Here is a 13,637-nt window from a genome sequence, read left to right on the forward strand (position 1 = left end):
CTACAATTGGAGGCAATCCGAGGTTCGATGACGATCCTGAAATGAGAACTTGGAACAAAAATCTGAAAAGGTTGAACAGTTTGGTCCATGAACCGGGTTCCCTTACCGAAGAGGAGGGGGATACTTTGGGTCCTGGTAGGACTCCGTTCCACCTCCTGAACCTGCAAATGGAGATAACAACCAATGACACACCCACACACACACTCACACACACACACACACACACACACACACACACACACACACACACACACACACGGACACACAGACACAGACAAACGGCTCTCTTCTAGTATAGATAAGTCTACGATGATGGATTTTGGTCTGTGTATCCATTGAACGACTATACCCTCTTGTCCCGAGGTTGTATTTTTGAGCTGTATGTGCAATATGTCTCTTCTTGCATTGGAACATCATGTTAAGCTGAATAAACGAGGAATTTTCCCACCATTGCCATTCACCCTCCAAACTTGTGGGCTCAATTTGGGAGATTCAGATTCATTGGATTTAATATCATGCTTCTTGCATTTGAATAACTAGTACACCCGCTCACTACAGGAGCGACAGGAAGGGTCATTCCTCTTTGGGGTATATAGATTACAGTCGATCTATGGTCGGGTCTCAAGAACATTGGGTGTGTGTTCATTTACCAAGTTTATTGCGGAGAGATCGCCAAGTGGTTCAAGCATTCGAGCAAGCACTCCATTCAAAACCGTTAAGGAATGGCTGGCTTGGCAAGTGCTAGCTAGCAGCTTGGCAACTGAGCATACCTCGGTCTTCCTCCCTTTCAGTTTCGTGTTAAACAGCAGGAGCGAGTTTTAAAAGTTTGCTACGAAAAACACCACGTTAGCGCCAGGAAGGGTGATGTTATTAACACAACCCTTGTGGGTTATATAGAGTACAGTAGATCTTCGCTTAGTTCTGCAAGTAAAACTTACCTCATGGATGTCGGGATTCCTCCAAATGTCTTTGTTTATTATTATAAAAACCATTAGCGACTGTTTAAAAAGCCAAACATACCGGTACGTGTGTGTGGTTTATAATATTTTTACTTCTGCTGGAGGCCATTGGGCCATGATAAGCTATTTATAAACGTTGACTCGATGTTTGTTCAAGGAGGAAAAACCCCTTTGGGAGGTGGGATATTATTCGTATTAATATTATTTTTTAATAACATTAATATTACGCTATTATCGTTAGTTTTGTGATTAAAAGCGGCCTTGGAAAAGCACCACGATAAAGCTAACTTAACATGGATATACACCTCAACACGCAACCCCATTGACAGCAATGGCGGGGAAAAGCCACTCGGGGGAGAAAACCCCCTCGGGGATGGGGGCAAATGAATGCGCTACAATCTTCATTGTGTGAACCTTAGTCATCCTGTCAAGTTTGGTTGAGATTGGATAAGTAACGACGTATTGCAGTCAAAAAATCATCAGACAGACAGACAGACAGACAGACACCAAATTGCGTATTTTAGTATGATGTGAAAAGTTTCTTCCTTTGGCTCCGGTTAATCATTTATGATTCCTAAAAGGAGGCCTCCTGGATAACTAGTGATGTCACAAGAAGCATTTATTTATTTATAACAGACTATCTATACAAAATAAATATGGAAGGAGACGTTTGGGCCAAGCTGTACTTTAAATAAGACAATTACAAGTGGGGGTGTTCATGGTTGTTATGGATGTAAAATTCTGTGCAATAAACATTCAAAACTGAAATGTGTTTTTTATTCTCCAGTGAAGAGAATGACAGAGATCTGTAATTTGGTGGTGAAAGAAGGCCGCATTCCAGTGGATTGGGAACTGAGTACCCTCGTCCCTCTATACAAGGGGAAAGGTGACCCTCTGGAGTGTGGCTCGTACCGAGCGATAAAGTTATTGGAGCATGGAATGAAGGTATTGGAAAGGGTGTTGGAGAGGAGGATAAGGAAGAAAGTGAAGATTGACGAAATGCAGTTTGGATTTATGCCAGGATGAGGAACGACAGACGCGCTTTTTATGCAGAGTATCGTTGAGAGAGAGGAAGACAAATGATGAATTGCGAAAGATGATGGGAATATTGCCTGTGATTGATGCTGTGAAGAGGAACAGGTTGAGATGGTTTGGTCATGTATTGAGGAAGGATGAAAGTGACTGGTTGAGAAGAGTGATGGAAGTTAATGTAGAAGGAAGTAGAGGACGGGGAAGACCGAGAAAGACTTGGCTAAAGATGGTGGAAGAAGAAATGCGGGCAAGGGGGTTAACAAGGAGAGATGCAAAAAATAGGGCAAAATGGAGAAGATTGTCATGGGGACCGCAAGGCTAACCCCCGCTCTAGCAGGGAAAATGGCCTTAAAATGCATGTTGTATTCTCCAGGATGTGGATTTGTGGTTTAGAAACAATTCTGGTTTTCTTCGCTGGCTCATCAAGTGGGTTTTGAGCACTTTGTTGATATTATTTATTTGGTAACTTTTGCTTCCGGAACGTGTCCATCTGTAACTATTCAAAGTGCTCTTGGGATCTCTCGTCCTTCCAGCTGTGCTGCATGTCATTGGAATAGATTTCACTCTGCTGTGTTTCTCACGGCTTCTGATCACTGCACCAGGCCCCGTTAAGTGATTGTAGTAATGAAATATTGGAGATTCTGTTGTTGACAGATTTATCCAGACTCGGTGGTGTAATAGATGGAGCACCTGCTCCGAGTCTGGGAGGGCAGCGGTTCAAACCCCGGCCGAGTCATACTAAATGCCCCAAAAAACGCTACGTGCTACTTCCTTGTTTGACGCTCAACCTTCAGAAGGTTACGAGCACAGACCAAAAGCCCTTCGGTTGGCATCCATGGGGAGGAGTAAATTCCTCCTGAAGAAATGTCCCGCTGAATACGTTTTAAAAAGGTGGCACCATTGTTGAGGTTTTGTTGATATCCGAAGTGCCACAGGAAGTGACGTCACTTCCCCCAAGCTCAATGGCTGTTTGTCTCATCAGTATGTCCACATGTGAGATGAGTGAGAGCTCCGTTACGAGCCTTGGCCCTTGTATAAAATATGCCAGAGGAATGGTGCGGTGGGTCTTCCTGCATGAGGTTTATCTTATATTTATTTGTTTTTAAGATGGCGTTCAGTGCTCTGATCGTTCCTGTAATCTACGCACCAGTGTGTGTTTGTTTGCTTGTTTATTTGTTGCACAACTGCTCCTACGGTTCTTGCCCGATTACATCCAGCCTTGCTACACAAGATCAACACGACTCCATTAGTGCATAGGAGTGTTTTTATCTTTACCAGTGGTCTTGGAGGGGCGAGTCGGGGTAGCGCAAATTCTCCATGTAAATGTGTCGTGTTGTGCCACTTCCCTGTGGGGGAGGGTATCGCAACGTTCCACTCCTTTACACTACGCTGCAGTATTCCTGTGCCCACATTTTCTCGTGGTGTGAGGTGTTTTGGAGGTATTTCGAAATAATAACATACCCCGTCCCCTCCCCACCCTGGCTGCTCCCTCAGGTAGCAGGTGCTTCTGGTTAGGATAAAGCATTGGCCTGTTTGTGTTCCCATCTGAACACCTGACTCGTAATACTTGTAATCCAGGTTGTTGTTTTTTTTCTCTCCCAGATTCTTCCTCATTTAACCCATATTCCATACATGTTGGTCTATTATTTGCTTGTGTCCTTGTAATTCATGTAAACGTTCAGTCGTGTGTTGTTGGTGAGGACATTGCACTGGCCTCCAGGTGGGTGTGGGTTCAAGTCCTCACATGGACACACCTGAAGGCAGCATTATTAAGGATTTGTATTCCAAACTTTAGGAAGTCGAGTTCGTTTTTGAACAACCGTTATGCCACTATTGCATTGTGGGAAAACCCGAGCTGGTTCATGACTGACCTTCAGGTTGGCGTAATTTCCCGGCCTACCTGTTCTGGTCTATGTTTGGTGCTCGTCCACCCGTTGTGGTTAACTCTTACTCCCTTCCCTTGTTACATGAGGTAATTCTGAATGTCGATGAGTTTGTACCTTCTGTATCGGCAAAACAAAAGGTACACAGCTGCTCCGAAAGCCAAAGATCATCTTGTGATGTGTCGATCTGTGGATCCATTTTTGATGTGCAGACTCCAAGGTTCTTCTCCAATGATCGTAATAATGAAAACTCCGATGAAGGTATGTTGGTTCACCTGGGTAGGCACGATAATACACCAGTAAAATACTACATTGCATTTACCTGTTATTATTGCAGGTATTTGTTATCGTCTATTTCCTTTGGATAAAAAACAGTTTTTTAAACATCTGGTGGGAATATGCGAGTAACATTTTTCTAGAGAATAATTCTTGCTTCCATTAACTTTACTTTCATTAACAAACACACGCGAAGCAAAAAGTGCGGTTAAGCAATTGGGTCACTTCTGTCCATCCGTTCGTCCATCCACAAATGTCACTTTATGATTGAGGAACAACTTAATTTGAATTTAATGTTATATTTTGAACGCAAATCGGAAACACAAACAGGCTATAGTTTAAAAGTACTTTAGCTCTAGGCCCAATCGTACATGCACAGAGAGGAGTATGATTATTTATTTATTTTACTCTGTCTACCTGGCTTTCAAACAAAATTGTAAATCATTCCAAACAGGAAACTCACTGTTTTTAAGGACGTCATAAAGGACAAAAACAACAGGCACGAATAACTCGTGTAACGTGTTAAATAAGGTGGTGTAATAATCACTGCGTCAACTGTGGTAAACTTGTGCAATTTTTATAGATGACTTTTCATGATGATGATGATGATGACGATGACGACGACGACGACGACGACGACGACGACGACGACGACGACGACGACGACGATGACGATGATGATGATGATGATGATGATGATGATGATCATTCCTTTTTGCATCTTCACATACATAGGGCTACCGAGGTAGTTTCTTGGCTGCCCTCATTTTCAGTAAATATCCAGATGGTCTTCTTTACTGGTGTTGGGCTAGTGTTGGGCTAGCCCTGGTGTTGGGCTAGCGGTTAGGGTGCCGGCTTAGGATCCTAGGATCCTGGGTTCGAATCCCGGTCGATCGCTGAATTAACGCCAGGGGGGTTGACTCAGCCTGTCATCCTTCCGAGGTCGGCAAATTGAGTACCAGTTCACTGGTAATTCCCTGTTTGTCGTTAAAGGCGGCAAAAAGGGTTGGCGTCAGGAAGGGCATCCGGCCGTAAAACATTGCTTCAAAAAGGGGACCGAAAAACAACAACAACCACGGTCCCCGAAAAAGGCCAACCCCCGCTTTGCGGGGAAAAATGGCCTCTAAAGGTGGTTATTATTATTTTTTTTTCAGATGGTCTTCATGGTTTTGTTTTAAAATATTTAAACTCCCTTCTTCGGTGTTGTATACTCTTCTATTACAAATCACTCTTCTTTTTTCAAAAGGCTGTTTTCAAAATCGTTCTTTCAATCATTCTGATTCAAAAAAATTAAATCTCTTACAGATCCTCCTTTCTCCAATCTCTAAACTCACCTTTATATCACCTTCCCTGACGTTTTAAAATGTATCTCTGATTTGAAAATCTCAAGAATCCCATTTCGAATGGATCGTATTTCATTAATTATTCGTTTTGTACATCTTCAGTGTCAAACCCTTCCCTGTCTGTACACTCCTCTACTTATACTTACTTGCCCCTATCCTACCAGCCCTATCTCCTACCAGCGTCCCACTCCATGTTCCCTCCCTCTACTCCCTCCTAACTCCATTCCATCACTACCTTTCCCCTACTCCTCCCCTTCAAAAGTCCCCCCCACCTCTCCCCTACAAATCTCCCCCCTCCATCCTCCCTTTCAAAACGACCTTCTCCCTCCTCCCTTTCAAATCTTCCCCACCCCTCCCCTTCACATCTACCCCCACAAACCTGCCCTTCACATCTCCCCCCTCCCTCCTCCCCTTCAAATCTCCCCTCTCACTCCTCCCCTTCAAAACGACCCCCTCCCTCCTCCCCATCAAATCTCCCCCCCACCCCTCCCCTTCACATCTACCCCTACATTCCTCCCTTTCACATCTCCCCTCCCTCCTCCCCTTCAAAACTCGCCCTTACTCCTCCCCTTGAAAACTCCCCCCTCCCTCCTCCCCTTCAAATCTCCCCCTCCCTCCTCCCCTTCAAATCTCCCCCTCCCTCCTCCCCTTCAAATCTCCCCCTCCCTCCTCCCCTTCAAAACTCCCCCTTCCATCCTCCCCTTCAACTCCCCCCCAATCCCTCCCCTTCACATCGCCCCCCACTTCTCCCCTTCACATCTCTCTCCTCCACTTCAAAACACCCTGCTCACCCCTCCCCTTCAAATCTCCCCCTCAACCCTCCCTTTCAAAAGTCCCCTCTCACACCCACCTCCACAAAGCTGAATCCTCCCCCTTCCTCTCTCTTCCAACTCATTCCTCCACCTCCTCCAATATTCTACTTCCCTCTGCCCCCACCCCACCCCCCCCCCCCCCCCTCATATTACTCATCGTTGTGCCTCATTTGGTCCCCATCACCTCCCAATCTTTGGTCCTCCTCCTTCTCATCTTGTCCTCGCTCATTGCTCTTCTGCCATCTCGGACACTGTCAACAGCTCTCCTTACCTCCTCCTCCCCCTCATTTTCACCCTATCCCACCACATCCCTCCCCTCGCTTTATACCTGATGCTCCCCTCATTCTTCCTTAACGGAATGGACCTCAAACATCCAGGGCCTTCGCTCAAACCTGATTGATCTCTCCACACAGGTTCCTTCTGGCAAACCAGACTTGATCTGCTTCACAGAAACTTTCCTCCTTCGTCTCTGAAGACGTCTCTGATTCCTTCGTATCTCTCCCTGGTTGCTCTCTCCTCCGGTATGATAGACTTGAGCCTACCTTACCTCAAACAGCTACACAGCTGACACTGACCGTGAAAAAGCCGAATGCCTCAACTCTGTGTTTGCTTCAAATATTGTGTCCCAAACCCATCTCTCTCTGATCCCACCGTACCCAGTCGTACCCAGCTGCTCCTGGACACTGTGACCTTTCCTCCTGACAAGGTGGAAAAGTTTCTGTCAAACCTCGACTCTGATTCTGCAACTGGACCAGACGGCATCAGCCCACGGGTCCTAAAATCCTGTTCTTCCGCTCTTTCACTCCCTCTCTCTGTTCTCTTCACCCTCTCTTTTGCTCAAGGTCATCTGCCATCTGCTTGGAAATCAGCAAACATCACCGCTTTGCACAAAAAAGGTGCAAACACAGATCCCAGCAACTACAGACCAATCAGCCTTCTCCCAATTATCAGCAAAGTCATGGAATCCATCATTGCTTCGGATATCAAACCCTTCCTCTTCTCCAATGGCTTGAAATCCAATCATCAATTTGGATTCAGACCTGGTCACTCTACTCTCGACATGCTGCTTCTGCTTTCTCAACAATGGATGGAGGTCCTCAACACCAAACAGGAAATTAGAGCTGTCTCCTTTGACATTTCACATGCCTTCGATACGGTCTGGCACCCTGCTCTGCTCACCAAACTCTCCTCCTTTGGTATCCATGGAAATCTCCACGCATGCCTGGCGGACTTCCTCTCTAGTCGTAGTCAACGTGTGGCCCTGATTGGGTTTCTCTCATCTCCTCTTCCTGTTCAGGCTGGAGTTCCCCAAGGCAGTATTCTGGGCCCTGTGCTTTATCTGGGCTTCATCAATGATCTCTCCGACTCTCTTGAAAATCCTCTCTATCTCTTTGCTGATGACTCTACTCTCTGTCGCTCCATTCTTCATCCCTCAGATCGGCAGTCTGCAGCCTCCTCACTCTCTGAAGACCTGGACAAAATCACAGACTGGGCAAACAAGTGGAACATGTCTTTCAATCCTGGCAAATCTCACACTCTTACGATGTCTCTCCGAAAAGACCGACTGGACAACCCTCCCATCTACTTTCTGAATAATCCTCCAAGAAGTTCTGAATATCAGACATAGATACGCGCACACACTAATAACTCACACACACACACACACACACACACGCACGCACACGCACGCACGCACACACACACACACACACACACACACACTATTTTAAACAGGGTACGTTCCAGGTAGCTTACCAACGCTCAGAGGTTTTAAATCACAGAGCTGTTGAGGCGGTGCTTGTGACGTTTGGGGAGAGGAGGGAAGGCGTGGCATGGCTAAGAGGCGGTGCTTGTGACATTTGGGGAGAGGGGGGAATGCGTGGCATGGCTAAGAGGCGGTGCTTGTGACGTTTGGGGAGAGGGGGGAATGCGTGGCATGGCTAAGAGGCGGTGCTTGTGACGTTTGGGGAGAGGGGGGAATGCGTGGCATGGCTAAGAGGCGGTGCTTTTGACGTTTGGGGAGAGGGGGGGGGGGGGAAGGCGTGGCATGGCTAAGAGGCGGTGCTTGTGAAGTCTGGGGGGAGGGGGGAAGGCGTGGCATGGCAAAGAGGCGGTGCTTGTGACGTTTGAGGAGAGCGGGGAAGGCGTGGCATGGCTAAGAGGCGGTGCTTGTGAAGTTTGGGGGGAGGGGGGAAGGCGTGGCATGGCAAAGAGGCGGTGCTTGTGACGTTTGGGGAGAGTGGGGAAGGCGTGGCATGGCTAAGAGGCGGTGCTTGTGAAGTTTGGGGGGAGGGGGGAAGGCGTGGCATGGCTAAGACGCGGTGCTTGTGAAGTTTGGGGGGAGGGGGGAAGGCGTGGTATGGCAAAGAGGCGGTGCTTGTGACGTTTGGGGAGAGCGGGGAAGGCATGGCATGGCTAAGAGGCGGTGCTTGTGACGTTTGGGGAGAGGGGGGAGGCGTGGCCTGTAGAATGCGTGGCGCTTATGACCCACAGACGCAAACTCAGCTTTATATTTAAAGACTATTATACACAATAATAATTCCATATCCACCAGAACATGTGTCTTGGGGTTGTTTCGTGTCGACCTCGTGCACGCATTCATTTCCTGCCCACCTCTTGTGAATGTTTGTGTATTCTACAGTCCACCGTTGTTTGTAACAGGCATGTGCATCTAGTCATATTTATAACAGCAACTGTTTCCACAAATAGAAAACAAAACCATCTCGTTTGGCTTTCTTCTTGGTCATTAAACATCACCATGCATGGCACGCCATGTTTCTTGTTTGCTGCGATTGATCAGCTCATGAAGGTCAAATATTCGTTCAAAGTCCCAAATGTATGTGAACATATGTGGACCTCTTCACCATCTGGAATGTTGCACCGCTTACTACATATTATATTTGTGACATTCAAGACTTCCATCATGCATGTTTTACAGATTTCCACCATGGTTATTCCCATCTGCTGTCCCCTTTGAAGGGGCCCCCTGTTTCAGCTGTGGCCATAGGCTTAGTTTGAGGAGGAGGAGGAGCGGGGGGGGGGGGGTGCAAGGGATTAATATTAATATTAATAATGGGTCAGATTTCCAAAATGACCGTTTGTTAGTGAAGTTACAGTGAACGTGAAACCACAATACAGTTTATGTTCATTATTTAATCATCCTTGTTTTTTGTTTTAACCTAATGTTTGTCCGTCCCCTGCACAGTGTGTGTGTGTGTGTGTGTGTGTGTGTGTGTGTGTGTGTGTGTGTGTGTGTGTGTGTGTGTGTGTGTGTGTGTGTGTGTGTGTGTGTGTGTGTGTGTGTGTACAGTCACGTGAAAAAGTAAGTACACCCCATGTAAAGTTTTGACTTTTTCAACATGTTTCAACATACAGCTATTTGATCTTCATTTCAACAATATTGATAGATAAAGGTGATATAATATAACAAATAGCATGAAACATTTACATTTTGTAGTCCATTGTATAATTTAAATAAACATAAATGCAAATTCCGCATGTGGAAAAAGTAAGTACACCCTTGGCTCTAATAGGTGGTATTGCCCCCTTTGGCAGAAACAACCTCAAGTAGGCGTTTCTTATAACTGTCTACCAGTCTCTGACATCGACTGGGAGAAATTTTTCCCTCTCCTCCATGCAGAATTCTTTCAGCTGTGCAATGTTTGAGGGGTTTCTTGCATGCACACCTCGTTTCAAATCCCCCCACAACATCTCGATGGGATTTAGATCCGGGCTTTGACTTGGCCATTCCAGAACCCTCCATTTCTTTCTTTTCAGCCATTCCTTGGTGGATTTACTGTATGTTTAGGGTCATTGTCATGTTGCAAGGTCCACCTTCGGTTGAGCTTCAACTTCCCGACAGATGGCCTCACATTATCCTCAAGCACCCTCTGGTACAATGAAGATTTCATAGTGGATTCTATGATGGTGAGCTGCCCAGGCCCTGATGCAGCAAAGCTGCCCCAAACCATAATATTTCCACCACCATGCTTTACAGTTGGTATCAGGTTATTGTGGTCAAATGCTGTCTTTGGTTTTTGCCAAACATGTCTTCTGGTACTGTGGCCAAATAGCTCCACCTTTGACTCATCTGTCCAGAGCACATTGTTCAAGAAGTGCTGGTCTTTGCCTCGGTGTTCATTGGCAAACTTTAGTCTTGCCCTGATGCTCTTTCTGGACAGCAAAGGTTTCCTCCTGGCACACCTCCCATGTAGATCAAATTTGTGCAGCGTCTTTCTAATGGTAGACTCGTGCACTTTGACATCAACAGTGGCAAGAGCTACCTGTAGGTCCCGTGATGACATTCTGGTGTTCTTGGAGACTTCTTTCAGCATCTTGCGGTCTGCTCTCGGGCTGAACTTGCTGGGGCGGCCTGGCCTGAACAAGTTGGCAGTTGTTTGGCATCTTCTCCACTTGTAGATGATCTTCCGGACAGTGGAATGATTGATTTCAAATTGTTTGGAGATCTTTTTAAATCCCTTCCCAGACTCGTAGGCATCTATAACCTTCTTTCTGAAGGCCTCAGAGAGCTCTTTGGATCTAGGCATGGTGAAGCCGCACACTTCAACAACAAAGAGCAAACCAAACTAAATGTCTGAGGTTTAAATAAGACAGGTTCCTCCAACATCCTCTCTAATGATGTTCTAATCATTTGCACCTGAGCTGGTGCATCTGATTCTAATTTTAGGTATTTGAAGTAGTGATAAATGTAGGGGTGTACTTACTTTTTCCACATGCAAAATTTGCATTTATGTTTATTTAAATTATACAATGGACTACAAAATGGAAATGTTTCATGCTATTTGTTATATTATATTGAAGGAGCTGGGCTCCAACGCGAGTTGAAAGAATTGACGCGACGAAAGATGGAAATTCGTCCGAGTAGGTTTAATAAATGTATCACACTCGGGTACTCTGAAAAGCCCGTTTATCGGGCAGCAATATATATACACATTTATGTCGGGAAGTTTGCCCGGCAAAAGCTATACCGGGCATGCCCGGGTATCAAGGGCGAGCCTTGGAAAGGCGAGTCTGGACCTGCCCGGGCGTGTTTGGCTGCGGCCTGGCAAGTCGAGGCTGGGCGTGCCCGGGCGCTCTGGACGAGCACTGGAAAGGCGATAGCGGGCATGCCCGGACGCTCTGGGCGAGCCCTGGAAAGGCGATAGCGGGCATGCCCGGACGCTCTGGGCGAGCCCTGGAAAGGCGATAGCGGGCATGCCCGGACGCTCTGGGCGAGCCCTGGAAAGGCGAGAGCGGGCATGCCCGGGAAAGACGAGACCGGGCGTGCCCGGGAGGTTCGGGCGTGCCCGGGAACAGTGAGTCCGGGCATGCCCGGGAGAGGTGCGTCTGGCCGTGTTCTGGCCGGTGCAAGGCGATTGTGTGCATCCAGCGGTAACCGCTACACAATCACCTTTATCTATCAATATTGTTGAAATGAAGATCAAACAGCTGTATGTTGAAATATGTTGAAAAAGTCAAAACTTTACATAGGGTGTACTTACTTTTTCACATGACTGTATATATATATATGTATATTCAAACTGTATATTCAAATTTCGAAAATCCTCAATGTTCATCCGATTGACTTGAAATTTGAAAACTGGTGGTGAAAGAAGGCCGCATTCCAGTGGATTGGGAACTAATAGTCAGGTTCACCATGTCAATAAATTATATTTCGTTAAAAATCATGGTAGATTAGCAAACCTATACATTTTTGGAAAGGTTATAGCGTAAGGAAACTAAAAATCAATGTTTACATTTGGAGAGATACCTGTATGGCGGCCATTTTGGATTTTCAAAATGGCCACTGTAAAATACATATTTTGTTCTATTTCTGCCTCTAATTACCCTAAAAACTTTTTAAAATATACTAAACCTATATTTTCAGGGACAAGGAATCCAATGAAAGTATCAAATTAGTGCTATGGGGAATGGTAAGACACGAATCAAAGGTTTTGAATTGCAAAATACTGTCTTTATATTCGCGATAAGTTGCATAATCAAATACATGTTATCATTTTGTACAGGCAGTTAATAACATCAAAATGTGTCACAATAATTCATATCACCAAACATACACAGGCAGTCAGCAAAATCATATATACACATGCGGTCAGTATAACTTCACATCTACACAGGCAGTCAATGACAAAATATACACAGGCAGTCAATGGCATCAAACATACACGATTACAGAATTTGCCATTTCGAGTTCGTCATCACTGTCCTGTGTGTCGTATCCGACAATATAGCCCGCATCGTTTTCACAGTCCGTTCCACACAAGCAAAGGTCGGTCAAATTGATTGGCAAATCGAATCGAATTCGATGAATCGAATCGAATCGATCGAATTGGTCGAATGGTCGAATGGTCGATCGAAGCGATTGGTCGAATTGGTCGAATGGAATTGGTCGATTGGTCAAATTGGTCGAATCGAATTGGTCGGAATTGGCAAATGTAAACATTGATTTTCAGATTTTCCATGTAATAACGTTTCCAAAAATGTATAGGTTTGCTAATCTACCATGGTTTTGAACGAAAAAACATAGTGAACCTGACTATAAGTACCCTCGTCCCTCTATACAAGGGGAAAGGTGACCCTCTGGAGTGTGGCTCGTACCGAGCGATAAAGTTATTGGAGCATGGAATGAAGGTATTGGAAAGGGTGTTGGAGAGGAGGATAAGGAAGAAGGTGAAGATCGACAAAATGCAGTTTGGATTTATGCCAGGAAGAGGAACGACAGACGCGCTCTTTATTGTGAGGCAGTTGCAGGAGAAGTACATGGAGAACAGGAAGAAGTTGTTTCTTGGGTTTGTTGATCTGGAGAAAGCATTCGATAGGGTTCCACGCGAAGTATTGACATGGGCATTGAGGAAGTTAGGAGTGGAGGAATGGTTGATCAGAGTAGTGATGGCAATGTACAAAAGAGCGCACACAGCTGTAAGGATGAAGGACGGGAACAATGGTGAGTTTGAGGTGAAGGTGGGAGTGAATCAGGGGTCGGTACTAAGTCCACTACTATTTGTAGCTGTGATGGAGGTGCTGGCTCGGAACGTAAAGGAGGGTTTACCGTGGGAGTTGTTGCATGCAGATTATCTGGTGTTGATTGCAGAAAGTATGGATGGACTGAAGGAAAAGATGAACACGTGGAAGGAATGTATGGAGCCAAAAGGTCTGAAGGTGAATATCGGAAAGAAGAAGGTGATGGCAAGTGTTAACTCATGTGGTGAGGTGGAAAGAACTTGGAAGTGGCCATGTGCTGTGTGCAGGAAGGGTGTCGGAGTGAACTCCATTCAATGTACAATGTGCGCTGAGTGGGTTCATCAAAAATGT

At 45.8% G+C, this 13,637-nt stretch overlaps 1 protein-coding gene across 1 annotated transcript in view; it reads left to right on the top strand.

The window, feature by feature from the left end:
- LOC137433067 (A disintegrin and metalloproteinase with thrombospondin motifs 3) overlaps positions 1 to 13,637 on the top strand; it is a 388,598-nt gene that overhangs the window by 150,318 nt on the left and 224,643 nt on the right. The gene's annotated exons all lie outside the window — the stretch shown is intronic.

This window comes from Myxine glutinosa, chromosome 8 (assembly GCF_964187855.1).
Source record: "Myxine glutinosa chromosome 8, kmMyxGlut1.1, whole genome shotgun sequence".
NCBI lineage: Eukaryota > Metazoa > Chordata > Myxini > Myxiniformes > Myxinidae > Myxine > Myxine glutinosa.